Source organism: Stenella coeruleoalba, assembly GCF_951394435.1.
Source record: "Stenella coeruleoalba genome assembly, chromosome: 17".
Classification (NCBI taxonomy): domain Eukaryota; kingdom Metazoa; phylum Chordata; class Mammalia; order Artiodactyla; family Delphinidae; genus Stenella; species Stenella coeruleoalba.
Window position 1 is genome coordinate 23,567,882 of NC_137163.1, and position 15,172 is coordinate 23,583,053.

General features: G+C 35.2%; 1 long non-coding RNA gene across 1 annotated transcript in view; it reads right to left on the bottom strand.

Annotated features, from left to right (window-relative positions):
* Positions 1–11,585: 11,585 nt before the first annotated feature.
* The window catches only part of LOC307175822, a 71,830-nt gene continuing 68,243 nt past the window's right edge, over positions 11,586–15,172 (bottom strand). The window contains exon 4 of the long non-coding RNA XR_013824497.1: positions 11,586–11,691. This is a non-coding gene — a long non-coding RNA (uncharacterized lncRNA). The remainder of the gene's footprint in view (positions 11,692–15,172) is intronic.

Sequence of the window (15,172 nt, forward strand, 5' to 3'; positions counted from 1 at the left end):
GGTGTGTTAGTTTCTGCTTTATAACAAAGTGAATCAGCTATACATATACATATATCCCCATATCTCCTCCCTCTTGCGTCTCCCTCCCACCCTCCCTACCCCACCCCTCTAGGTGGTCACAAAGCACCGAGTTGATCTCCCTGTGCTGTGTGGCTGCTTCCCACTAGCTATCTATTTTACATTTGGTAGTGTATATATGTCCATGCTACTCTCTCATTTCATTTGTGAAATGCTTTTTCTGTGTCTATATAGATGATCATGTGATTTTTATCTTTTATTTTATTGATGTATATAGATTGAGTTTGGTAGTGCTTCCTCCTCCACATTTTGGAAGAGTTTTAGAAGAATTGGTGTTAATTCTTCTTTAAATATTTGGTAGAATTCTCCAGTGAAGCCTCTGGTCCTGGAGTTCTCTGTGTTGGGAGTTTTTTGATTACCAATTCAACCTCTTATTATTTGTCTGTTCAGATTTTCTATTTCTTCCTGATTCAGCCTTACTAGGTTGTGCGTTCCTAGAAATGTATCCATTTCTTCTAAGTTATGTAATTTGTTCCCATATAAGTATTCATAGTAGTCTTTTATGGTTCTATGCATTTCTGCAGAATCAGTTGTAATGTCTCCTCTTTCATTTCTAACTTTATTTGTTTAAATCTTCTTCTTAGTCTAGCTAAAGTTTCATCAATTTTGTTTATCTCTTTGAAGAACCAGCTCTTAGTTTCATTGATTCTTTCTATTGTTTTTCCTTTTTTGTTTCTATTTCATTTACTTCTGACCTGATCTTTATTGCTTCCTTCCTTCTGCTAATGTTGGACTTAATTTGTTCTTCTTTTTCTAGTTCCTTGAAGTGTAACATTAGGTTGTTTATTTGAGATCTTTCTAATTTCTTAATATACACATTTATTGCTATATACTTTCCTCTCAGAACTGCTTTTGCTGCATCCCACAATATTTGATATGTTGTATTTCCACTTCAATTTGCTTCAAAATAATTTTTTATTTCCCTTTTGATTTTTCTTTTACCCAATAATTTTTTAGAAGTATATTGTGTAGTTTCCACATATGTATAGATTTTTTCACTTTCCTCTTGTTGTAGGTTTCTAGTTTTATAATATTATGATCAGAAAAGATAGTTGGTATGATTTTAATCTTCTTAAACTTGCTACATTTGTGTGTGTGTGTGTGTGTTTGTGTGTGTGTGTGTGTGTGTGTCCTATCATATGATCTATCCTGGAGAATATTCTGTAGGCACTTGAGAAGAATTATTCTGCTGCTGGTGGATGGAATGTTCTATATATTTCTATTAAGTTCATTTCAATTGCAACATTTACTTGCTGATTTACTGTCTGGACAATATATCCATTGTGGAGAATGGGGTATGGAAGTTCCCTACAATTATTGTATTGCTTTCTAATTCTCCCTTAAGATCTGTTATTATTTGCTTAATGTATTTCAATGTTCAGGTTTTAGGGGCATATATATTTACCATTACGTCTTCTTGTTACATTATCGTTATATAATGCCTTCTTTGTTTATTGTTACCCTTAGTTTGAAGCCTATTTTGTCTGATATAAGTATGGCTCGGCCTGTCTTCTATTGGTTTCTATTTGATTTTCACTTTGAGCTTATTTGTCTCTTTAGAACTGGGATGAGTCCTGGCATCATATAGGCAGCAGATACTTGGGTCTTCTTTTGTTTGTTTGTTTGTTTATCTCTCCTGTCACTGTTTGCCTTTTTATCAGTGTGTTCAATCTATTTACATTTAGGATGATTATTGCTATGTACCTCCATTTTATCTTTTTCCTTCCCTTCTAATTGTTTTGTTTCTCCATTGTTTCTTTTTCTTTCTGTTTCTGTCTACATTTGTAAGTTGGCGGTTTTCCACAGTGATTTGCTCAGTCTCCCCCTCTTTTTTTAAGCTTTTTGTCTCTGCTCTAGTTTTTTGTTTTGTGCTTACCACAAAAATTACATAAAACATTGGCTTTTCTGTTTTTTTTTAATTAATTTATTTATGGCTGTGTTGGGTCTTCATTGCTGCACATGGGCTTTCTCTAGTTGTGGCGAGTGGGGGCTACTCTTCATTGTGGTACATGGGCTTCTCACTGCGGTGGCTTCTCTTGTTGCAGAGCACAGGCTCTAGGTCCGCAGGCTTCAGTTGCAGTGGGTGGGCTCAGTAGTTGTGGCTCTCAGGCTCTAGAGAGCAGGCTCAGTAGCGGTAGTGCATGGGCTTAGTTGCTCCGCAGCATGTGGGATCTTCCCAGAGCAGGGCTCAAACCCATGTCCCCTGCATTGGCAGGCGGATTCTTAACCACTGTGCCACCAGGGAAGTCCCAACATTGGCTTTTCTAATAGAGTTTGATAGCTCTCTTAGGGTTTCTTCACTTTTTAAAAATCTTAGTTCTCTCTCCTCTTATACCTGAATCATCTCTAGATTCTTATTTTCCAGCTCACTAATTCTCTCTTCCATCTGATCTCCTCTATTTCCAATGCATTTTAATGCATTCTTCATCTTATTTTTGAAGTTTGTCAGCTCCAGAAAAAGGCGTGTACTTAGTACTTGGGGCTATGGGTATACCCTGGGCTCTGTAAATGGACTCTCAAAGTGGGGGGTCCCAGAGGTCTGTGGGCAATCTTCATGCCAGACTCCTGGGGCAGACAGCAGATGACACTTTCCTTCAGTTTTCTTGGTCTACATAGGTCCTTTTCCTTTTCCTCCTCCCAGTCACTGTGGTTTCTCCTCAGAGAAAGCAATGACTCTATCCTGTTGCAGAATGTGTGGCCAGACCCTCTACCTCCTCTGCCAGAATGGTCATACTGTCCCAATGCTAGACCTGCCACTGCTTTCTCTGCTGCTGCCACCTCTGCCACTGCCAGTTTCACCACCACACTCCATGTTTAGTGCCCTTCTCCATGGTCCAAGCCAGCATTTTCAAATGATTTTCAAATGCACAGATGGATAGATCTTTCAGGTGTCCTGGTATACTGTGTGGAGGTATTTTGTTTTGTTTTGCTTTGTTTTATTTTTGATATGGATGTCCTAGTAGTTGTAAATTAATTGAAGGGTAGAAAAAATAAACCACTCATGCTTCCAAAGAATATTTTCTTAAATCTCATAAGATTTTTTTTGCACTGAAAAAGAGTTTAGTGAAATTTCTGGAGGTGGGGAGAGATGAATGCATTTGTCAAGAGTTGAATGTTCTTGCTTTGTGTTAATATTGCTTATTTGTATTATGAAATAGGCTTTGAGAGTTTTTACACACCATTAAGCATTAGTGTACATGGCTAGTTTTGCTTTTTCTTTCTCTAATTGTTATAATTTTGAAATATATCAAGTATGGCAATGTTTCTAGTAAGGCAAAACCAATGGTAAAAAGAAAATTATAAACATGTGATGGTAAATGGTAAAGATAATCTATAAGATTTTTTTAAGTGTATTTGATATAAAATACATCCCAAAACATGTACTTTGTGAATAAGTTCTTGTAAATAGCAGCCTAGAAACCCTCTACTTCAACAAATTCAATAAAAATTATAATATACTAACAATTTTTTAGTATTTGTTTCATTTTTGATATGATACTCCAAGATATTTTTCAATCTATTTAAAGACTCTTATATAATCCAAATTTTTTAAATGATGTAAATAATTTTGAATTTTTTCAACAAAATGTATTTTTCTTATGTAATTTAAGATAAACTGGGTTTATCACTTGTTAAATGGAAAATAAACCATTTTTTAACCTCTTGTGCATCAGAATTGTTTTTGACTGCAGCTAACAGAACACACAACTTACTCTGATATTTGTTTCACATTTCAAGAAGGCTAGCAGCAGGGACTACTCTGAGTATCTCTTGGCTTTTCCTTGGCCTCCATATAGTGTAGCATATTGGAGAAGCTAAAGCATTACAATCTTACAGGATGCCATCCACGCACAAAAAAATGGCAGAGTTCTTAATCCCTTCTCTTTTATCAGGGAAGGAAATGATGCCCATAAGACTTAAACAGATATTCCATGTGTCTCATTAACAAGAACTGTGTCATATGCCTGTCTCTAGAACAATCATTGGAAAAGGAAAATAAAGGTTAATTTTTGTTACTTTTACCCTCCAAATTTGTATATTGCCTGCTTATAGGAATTATAAAAGTATGCTCCTCCTACAGTAACTTTTAAAGTAATTTTGTTAGCATATTGTCAAATTATCATACTTTCTTAATGCAAATTTTTAACATTTAGATAAATCAGTAGTCATATTTGGGGATAAACCTGTTAAAACGCTAAAAGTAAAAATAAAGTTTTTTTTTTAGTTTTTTAACATTCTTCCTATAAAATTGGTTTATTGACCATATCCAAGCAAGCACACACACACATCATTTTATGTGAATGAAGTATAATATTAATGCCTCAAACATAGTTGATACTCAGTAACTGATGGACAAATGAACTTTTGAAAAACGTGGATTTTCATATCAATTAATTTCAGTATACATTACCATATATAACTGAATACAATTCAATTGTATAAATGTATCATCATTAATTCCCCTAGTATTATGACTTGACAAACAGATTACTTGTAATTTTACAAGTAATCCTATAGGTAAATTTCTAAAAATAAAATTGTTAGTCAAAATATGTTAATTTCCATCTAATATATATTTTCCACTGTCTATTGGAAAGATTGTAACACACAAGGAGTCCCAAATTCTCCACACTTTGGTAACAAATGTGCCTGTTAATCTAACAGGTGATAAAAGTAATTGTCAATTTATTTTATTATGTCTCTTTGTGTCTGTGTGTTTAAACACACACACATATATTTATTTCATTATATATATATAACAATTGATAATTATTTAACATATATTATATATTTATATATATATTATATATATTTATATAACATAAAGATTGATATGGTTGAGTATATTTTTATGTGTTTTTGGCCATTCACAATACTTTCCTTTTATCAATTGATCATTTATGTGTTTTCCCACTTTTGTACTGGAATGCTTGTCTTTTTCTTATTGATTTCTGCTAGTTTAAATTAAATTTGGGCTATTGCTTACTCTCAATCAATTGAAAATGTACCTGTATATTTACTTGAAACTCATATGACCAGTTTAGTGTTAATATTCTTTTTTTTAATAAATTTGTTTATTTATTTTTGGCTGCATTGGGTCTTCGTTGCTGCATGCGGGCTTTCTCTAGTTGTGGCGATCAGGGGCTACTCTTCATTGCAGTGTGTGGGCTTCTCATTGTGGTGGCTTCTCTTGTTGCAGAGCATGGGATCTAGGTGTGTGGGCCTCAGTAGTTGTGGCTCGCGGGCTCTAGAGCACAGGCTCAGTAGTTGTGGCACACGGGCTGAGTTGCTCCGTGGCATGTGGGATCTTCCCAGACCTGTATCCCTTCTCAAACCTGTATCCCTTGCATTGGCAGGTGGATTCGTAACTACTGCACCACCAGGGAAGTCCTAGTGTTAATATTCTATGAAAGGCTCACCCAAAAATAAGCCTTTAGAAAATGTAATTAGAACATGGTTTTTCAGAAGCAAATCTGCATCATAAAAGGCACAGATTTGCAAAACACTAAATGTCAATTTATTGAATTCCTTCCAACAGTAGTTGCACCAATACTGGCTCGTGAATTAATGTATTGCTGTGTGTATTATATATGGTAACACAAATTGGATTTCCATCAACTTGTTTCTAAATGTTTTCCAAATATTTAATAATATTTGGATAAATAAATAAATAAAATTCAACAAATAAATTCCTTAAAGACAACTGTTAGTAATACAAAAATAATAGGACTCAGGAGACCCCAACACAGAGCTTTTAATATTTTAACCTATACATATTCAGGTATAGTTGCAAGATTCTGATTTATGTTGCATTTACCAGCTGGTAGTTTCCCTCTTCAGTATGAAATTAAGCAATTTTCTCAACCTTGAGACTATAATAATAATTGCCTCCATCAGTCCAATTTTGTCAAAACTTCATTTGTAATTCAAATGATAAAAATAATTTGCTTTCAAAAAAAGTACTTTTCAAGGTCACTCAATATTTTGAAGAAAATTCTCCATTTTCACAGTCACCTCTCAGATTTTTTTCTCTTATAACTTTAAAGCTTATTAATGATTTCGTCTTTTCCTTCTTTAGTTTTGGCTATTTCTGTTGTTTACAGTATCATAATCATGATTTCAATCCACACTGGGGCTTGTTGTTTTTACCTCGTAAAACAAATATTGTGATTGTTCTTCCCCAAATCATGTGCCTTGGTTAATGTGATGTTGCTATCAGTGTATACAAAGTCAGAGCTCCGAGGACCATGGACCTGAAGTTCAAGGGTATTTCCACTAGAAAGCATCTTTGTATTTTAGCTAGCATAGCCTAACAACTTAAAAAGCTTGAAGGATTTGGAATGAAAAAATGTTTTAGAAAATGATATCTTTGCTCAAATTTCTCCCACACAATAATCACATAGATTCCAATAAGATCATGAGGTAGAGATTCTCTTTGAAGTAGGAATATAATAGAATATAAGATCTACAAACCGTAGAGCCCCAGCCCAACTTATGTTTTCTACATTTCTTAAATCGGTGTTTTTCAATCAAATACTGGAGTTGTAGTGTGAAAGTCCATTTCTCCCACATATATTAATGAATGAAAACTATCACTATTGTTTGGTTATTTTCAGAACCACTAAGTTATTTGTCAGTTAACTTGCCACTAGATCATGGGTTCTCAGACTTGACTGTTCATTAGAATCATCTGGGTTGCATTTAAAAATTCTCAAGCTTGGTTACACTCTGAGATTCTGATTTAACTGGTTTGATTGGAGACCTAGAAATCATGTTTTTAAAAGCTCCCCAAAGTGATTCTAATGTACATCCAGGGCAGAGAACCATCACCAAAGAGCTTAATGATTACTGATGAAAGATGCAACCCATGGAAAGAAATGCGAACCTCAGGTATCCTAAGCTTTAATTTCAATATTGATAAAACTTAATATTGATCTCTCTAATTAATGGCTATTTAAACCATTGCACAGCAAAATCTTCTATTGACTTTTTTTTTCTTTCTCAGAGTTCACTCAATCTGATCCTCAAGAGGGGCAAAGATATTATCCCAGTTTATTTTCTGTCTGGTCAAAATAATTCTTAACTTCTATTATGTGGATAGTAAGCCACTGTTATTGAAATTTGAGAATACTAGTATAACCTCTACAATTACAAGTTATTGAATAGGGTCCCTAATTTAATATTTTATTCTCTGATCTGTCAGTTCTATAGTTATACTGATCTAGTTTTTGGTATTGACTTTTTTTTTTTAAGACAGAATAAGTTTGGGGCATTTTTAGGGAATTCCTTCTTAAAGTAATGGCTGTACCATTACACAATTTTAAACAAGAAGAACTCAAATTTGTTGTAAATTTATTGTATTCCATTCAGATAATGGAGAATGTGATATGGATAATTATAATAATAGTCATGCCTGACATGTTTCAGCCTTGTTCTGTTTTTTATATCATCTCTAATCCCTGAAACAAACCTGCAAGGAAGGTTTTATACTGTCTGCTTCATAGGTGAAGTAACAAAAATTTGTCTAGGATAGGTTCATAGAGTGAGAAAGTACCAGATTCATATAGTTTTTAGAAAGCAGTAGGGACAGACTTCTATTCATCCAAAACCTGTAATTCATTCATTATACCATGATCAATCAATATTCCTGGAAAATAAAAGGGGTCTGCTGTGTTATTAAAAGTGGTTAGTAGCATCAACTTGTACAATATAGAAAAATAATAATAATATCTCTTCTAGTAAAAAAAATATACAAAGAAAATATAGGTAAGCAATGCAAATTTCTAACACCAGGTAATTCTCATACTTATTGAAACCTTAAAAATTTCTTAGAAGCTCTCACTACCTTTTTCTTCCCATTTTCCCAGTCTCCAAAGTCCCCACACACAAAGCCCAGTGAAGGAAGCAGCTGGTTTAAAATCCAAATTCCCTCCCCTGGGGAGAGAAGGGTAAAGAAAATAAGGTCAAATCTCCTCCTGATAATAATTACTAACAGAAAGATAAAAGGAAATCCTTACCTATGGAATATTTTTAGCATGATATACCTGGTGTCAAGGTTGTTTATAGTAAACAAACTTGGAATTTATGCATATATGAGGCATGGAACTCTGGAAAATGTTCATAATGTATGTAATCATTGGAGTGTAAAATTGATCTTTTATGACCTAAATAGCTTCCATTGGCTAAGTGCTGCCCTGTATGATCCACCTAGATACTCATACATAGAATATGGACCAGAGTACTACTTAAGTGAAGGAAGAAAGCACCCATAAAGATGTGTTGATATTACTTCTCCAAGTTTTACCTGTGTCTTTCAGTTTTCTATATCCTATTTTTGGTGTCATTTGAATTAGTCAGTTATAGTATTGTATAAGATCAGATTATGAGACTGATTTGACAAGCACCCATAAAATGAAATAATAAAGAATAAATTTAACAATATATGCACATGGTCTTTATGAAGAAAACTATACAACCATGAAGAAATAAGTCAAAGAAGATATAAGTAAATAATGTTCCACATTCAATATTAAGAAGACTATATTGGTAAGATGTCAATTCTTTCTCACATGATCTACAGATTCAATATAATTCCAATAAACTCTCAGCAACTAATTTTGACAACATCAACAAACTGATTCTAATGATTATGTGCAAAAGCAAAAGACTCATTATAGCCAACATGTCACTGAAACAGAAGAACAAATTCAGAGGACCAACACTACAAAATTTCAAGACTTACTGTAAAGGGTACAGTAATCAAGTCACCATGATATTAATAAGAGACAAATAGATCAATGAAACAGAACAGAGAACATAGAAATAAGATCTACACAATATAGTCACCTGATATTTGAAAAAGGAGCAAAAGCAATTCAATGGAGAAAGTATAGATTTTGGAACAAATGGTACTGAAACAACTAACTGGACATCAAAACGCAAAAGCAATGAAAAAATAATGAATCTAGACACAGGTCTTGCACCTTTCACAATAATTAACTCAAAGTGGATCAAAGACATAAATGTAAAACACAAACCTATAAAATTTATAAAAGATAATATAGAAGAAAATCTAGGTGACAATGGGCTTGACAATGAGTTTTTAAATACAGCTCCAAAAGCATGATCCATGAAAGGAAAAAATTAGTAAGTTTCACTTCATTAATAGTAAAAACTTCTGTTAAGCAAAAGACACTATTAAGAGAATTTTTTTTTTTTTAGGCCACACTGTGCAGCATGCAGGATCTTGGTTCCCAACCAGGGATCAAACCTGTGCCCCCAGCATTTGGAGCATGGAGTCTTAATCACTGGACCACCAGGGAAGTCTCTATTAAGAGGATTTTTTAAAAACATAGAATGAAAGAAAATATTTGTAAATCACATATCTGATAAAGGACTTGTATCAAAGATATGCAGAGAACTCACATATGAAAAGATGCTAAAAAACAGATACCAGGGCTTCCCTCGTGGCGCAGTGGTTGAGAGTACGCCTGCCGATGCAGGGGACATGGGTTCGTGCCCCGGTCCGGGAAAATCCCACATGCCGCGGATCGGCTGGGCCCGCGAGCCATGGCCGCTGAGCCTGCGCGTCCAGAGCCTGTGCTCCACAACGGGAGAGGCCACAACAGTGAGAGGCCCGCGTACCGCAGAAAAAACAAAAACAAAAACAAAAACAGATACCAATAAGGGATTATAAATTACAACAAAGAAATACCCCTAAGCAACTTTTGCATCAAGGGATCTAATCTAGATCACTAGTTCAGGCTGAACATTCACTCTCTGAAGTATTTTTTCAGGCATGCAAAAAACAGGGCTAACAGGTTTAATCTGTTCTTCTTTTAAAAGTGACAATCCAGCAATTCCAAATAGAGTATGAAAAGGATCTAATTGGAGTATAATTGCTTTACAATGGTGTGTTAGTTTCTGCTTTATAACAAAGTGATTCAGGTATACATATACATATGTCCCCATATCTCTTCTCTCTTGCATCTCCCTCTCTCCCACCCTCCCTATCCCACCGCTCTAGGTGGTCACAAAGCACCAAGCTGATCTCCCTGTGCTATGGGACCGCTTCCCACTAGCTATCTGTTTTACATTTGGTAGTGTATATATGTCCATGCCACTCTCTCACTTTGTCCCAGCTTACCCTTCCCTCTCCCTGTATGCTCAAGTCCATTCTCTAATAAATTGGTCTTTGTCAATGAGAATGTTAACTGATAAAGAATTGATGAACCCCATAGGAATTAAAAGGTGAAAAAAAATAAATGGCTGAAATTTGGGGGAAAAGAAAAGAAATACCACTGTATACCTATTAGAATGGTTAAAATTCAATAATAGACAATAGCAAATTATGGTAAGGATGTGGAACAACAGGACCTCTCATTCAATGTTTATGGGAATGAAAAATGGTACAGTCATTTTGGAAGATAATCTGGCAGTTTCTTATAAAACTAAACAGTCTTAGCATAAAATCCACCAATTACACTACTAGGTATTTACCCAACTGAATTGAAAACTTACAGCCTCAAAACACCTATACATAAATGTTTATAGCAACTTTATTCATAAGTGCCAACACTGGAAGATGACACCATGTCCTTCAATAAATAGGTGAATGTACCAACAAACAATGGTAAATCCATGCAATGGAATATTATTCAGCAATAAAAAGCAATGAGCTATGAAGGCATGAAAAGACACAAAGGAAACTTACAAGCATACTTCTAAGTGAAAGAAGCCATCCTGAAAAGACTAGCTACTATAAAATTCCAACTATATGACTTCCTGGAAAAGGCAAAACTATAGAGAAAGTAAAGAGACAAGTGCTTAGCAGGCTTTAGCAATAACAGGTTGGCTTGAATAGGTGAAGAAGTGAAACTATTTTGTATGATACTACAATGGTGGATACATTACATTATGCATTTGTCAAAACCCATAGAAATGTACAACAAGAGTAAACTTTAATGTAACTACAGATTTTGTTAATAATAATGTATTAATATTAGTTCACTAATTATAACAAATGTACCACACTAATGCAAAATGTTAATATTAGGGGAAACTGTGGGGGTGGAAGGGAATATATTGGAACCCTGTACTATCTGCTCAATTTTTCTGTAGATCTAAAATCGTTCTAAAGATAAAATCTATTATTTAAAATAAATAAATTGTAAAGTTGGATGTAATATAGCCCTGGCAGAATGCCATTATTCTTTGCATACAATAGAGTCAAAGTAGGTCACCCAAACTAAAAAAGAAAACCTCATCATTGTAAACATTTCCATGCCCTGGTTCCATGCCCTTTGTATCATCCAACTCCTTTCACTGCTGTCTAATCTTACCATTGCCATCTATCATCAGGACAGTAAAGTGCTGCTTTCTGTGACAATGACAGGATAGTATGCATTCCTCGAGAAGTACTGACATGTCTGCCTAGGTGGTGAAAGAATTGTACTCTGATGGCCACATGCACATATAAACAATAAAGTCTATTTGTACAGGCCTTACCTTCTCTCACAGTTCCTTGAATTCAGTGTCCTGGGGACTCCATTCAGTTCCCATCTGACTTGGACTTCCTAGGAAGTGATTTAGCCACCATGTCTCCCGTTGCCTCTATAAAAATAATTACTTATATCACTAATATAGTGGGTGCTATTGTTTTGTTAATATATAATTAATTTCATGATTTATTATTATTATTATGGCATTCAGAAACATTAATGAGCACTTATTATATGGCAAGTAGTGTTGCATGTGCTTTTTACCAGTAACATCTTTTATCCTTACAGGAATTAAATGATAAACTTAAAATAACTATTCCTTTTTTACAAGGGAAGATACCAAGGATTTGAAAGGCTAAATAATCTGCCCAAGATCACAGCTAATAAGTGGTGTAGCCAGGCTTTAAACTAAGGAAGTGTGACTTCAGAGCCTATGCTCTTATTGCCTGTTCTGCTGTATGCAGAGAGCTGCTCTCTGATATTTCAGATTGTGGAATTAACCTGAAGTACACTGTGGTGTAGTGAAGACTGCAATGGACAAGAAGCAAGGCATCCTGTATAATTTTACCACCAGGTCACGCGAATTTTTAGAAAATTCAGGGGGGTTTAATTTATAAAATATAACTAAGTCTATCTTCAAAAATGTGTGAATATCCCTTGAGAGGCTGTATATTAAAGAGTATATAAAATAGTCCTTAGGCTGGAAACCACTACATGCATAAATTTTTTCTTGTGATATAATAAAGTAGAAACACAAATCTTAAGGGTATAGTGCAAAGTATTTTGATGAATATATACACCCTTGTAACCAAAACCCCAATGAAAATATAGAGTATAACCATTATCCTAGAAAGTCCCCTCATGCCTTTCCTGTCCATCCTCCTCCAGTGGCCTCCAAATAGAAGTTCTTGAACTTCATTAAAATAGGATCATATTGTTTGTACTTTTAGGTCCGGCTTCTTTGCTGACTATAATGTTTCTGAGATTCACCTCAGTTTGGCATATGTTACTAGTTATTACCAGTTCGTTCCATCTAATTTCTGAGTAGAATTCCATTGTATAAATTGACAAATTTGTTTACCTATTCTTCTAATGATGGATATTTTTGTTGCTTCCAATACTTTGCTATATTGAATAAAGCTAAAATGAACAATTGTGAAAATGTATCCTGTGGACATATGTTTTTTCTGTGTCTTTTTTGCAAATACTTAGGATTGGAAGTACTGAATCAAAAGGTAGGTGTAGGGGCTTCCCTGGTGGCACAGTGGTTGAGAGTCCGCCTGCCGATGCAGGGGACATGGGTTCGTGCCCTGGTCCGGGAAGATCCCACATGCCGCGGAGCGGCTGGGCCCGTGAGCCATGGCCGTTGAGCCTGCGCATTCAGAGCCTGTGCTCCACAACGGGAGAGGCCACAACAGTGAGAGGCCCACGTACCGCAAAAAAAAAAAAGGTAGGTGTATATTTAACATTATAAGAAACTGACAAATAGCTTTGCACAATGATTTGACGATTAGACGCTTGTATGTCTAATCTTGTATGAAAGTTCCACGTGTCTTCTCACCCTCTGCAACATTTGGTATTGGTAGTGACTTTATTCTAGCTGTACTACTGGGTGTATCATGATATATCATTATGGCTTTAATTTACATTTTTTTCTGATGAAAACAATGTTGAGCATGTTTCCATGTTTCCAAGTGCTAGTATAACCTCTTTTGGGAAATATTACAAGCATAATCGAGACTTTGTAGCACTAGTATAAAGCTAAACAAACAAAGCAATAACACTGATATAAAGTCCAGAAAGAGACCCAAACATATATGGACACATAATTTTCAACTGTTACAAATGAAACATATATGTATATATATTTCCCCTATATAAATGGTACAATATAATCTATATTTTTCTTCCACATAATTTCATAACTAGGGAGGATATTTTTCAAATAAATAGATCATTTTTAATGACTATGTATTATTTGATTATATGAATGTAACAACTACTATTCTATTCTCTTATTCACATACATTTAGATTTCTTTCTGATTTTGTATCATAAAATTGATCTAATGACTATTTTTGTAAAAATAGATTTATCAAATTATACCATAATTTTTAAAATTATTGTAGAAATATTAAACAAGATTTACTCTCTTAACAAAACTTTAAGTGTACAATACAGTATCGTTAGCTATAAGCACTATGTTATACTTCAGATATCTAGAAATTATCTTGTATAACTGAAAATTTATACCTATTTAATAGCAAACCCCCATTTTCGCCTCCCCCAAGCTCCTGGAAAAAACCATTCTACTCTCTGCTTGTATGAGTTTGACTATTTTAGATACCTTGTAGAAGTGGAATCATGCAGCATTTGTCTGTCTGTGATGGGCTTATTTCACTAAGCATTCCATTATTCCATTGTATGTATATACCACATTTTCTTTATCCATTCCCCTATTGATGAACATTTACATTGTTTCTACAACTTGCCTATTGTGAATAATGCTGCAATGACTGTAGAGGCAAATACCTCTTCAAGATCCAGATTTCAGTGTCTTACAGCTTTCTACATACAGATTGTCTCCTTAGGTAGGTTTATTCCTAAGTATTTCATTCTTTTTGTTGCAATGGTAAATGGGAGTGTTTCCTTAATTTCTCTTTCAAATTTTTCATAATTAGTGTATAGGAATGCAAGAGATTTCTGGGCATTAATTTTGTATCCTGCTACTTTCCCAAATTCATTGATTCGCTCTAGTAATTTTCTGGTAGCATCTTTAGGATTCTCTATGTATAGTATCATGTCATCTGTAAACAGTGACAGTTTTACTTCTTCTTTTCACATTTGGATTCCTTTTATTTCTTTTTCTTCTCTGATTGCTGTGGCTAAAACTTCCAAAAATGACTACCTGCTAAAATATGCCGCTATCTCCTCCTCGGAGCAGTGCCAGAGCTACAAAAACGACTTCAGTGCTGAGTACAGCAAGTACCGAGACCTGCACGCCCGCATCGAGCAGATCACGCGGCGCTTCACGCAGCTTGATGCCCAGCTCCGGCAGCTCTCCCAGGGCTCCGAGGAGTACGAGACTACTTGTGGGCAGATTTTACAGGAATATCGAAAAATCAAGAAGACCAACACCAACTACAGCCAGGAGAAGCACCGCTGCGAGTACCTGCACAGCAAGCTGGCCCACATCAAGAGGCTCATCACTGAGTACGACCAGCGGCAGCTGCAGGACTGGCCTTAGCCCAAGACCACAGGGCAGGAGGCCCCACCCAGCAAGCCAGGCCAACTCACCTCACCGGGCTGACCATTCTGGATGGTGGGGGAGCCTTGAATAACAATGGTGAGAGTGGGCAACCTTGTCTTGTTCCTGATCTTAGTGGAAATGGTTTCAGTTTTTCACAACTGAGAATGATGTTGGCTGTGGGTTTGTCATATATGGCCTTTACTATGTTGAGGTAACTTCCCTCTGTGCCCATTTTCTAGAGGGTTTTTATTATAAATGGGTGTTGAATTTGTCGAAAGCTTTTTCTGCATGTATTGACATGATCATGTGGTTTTGCTCCTTCAATTTATTAATATGGTTTATT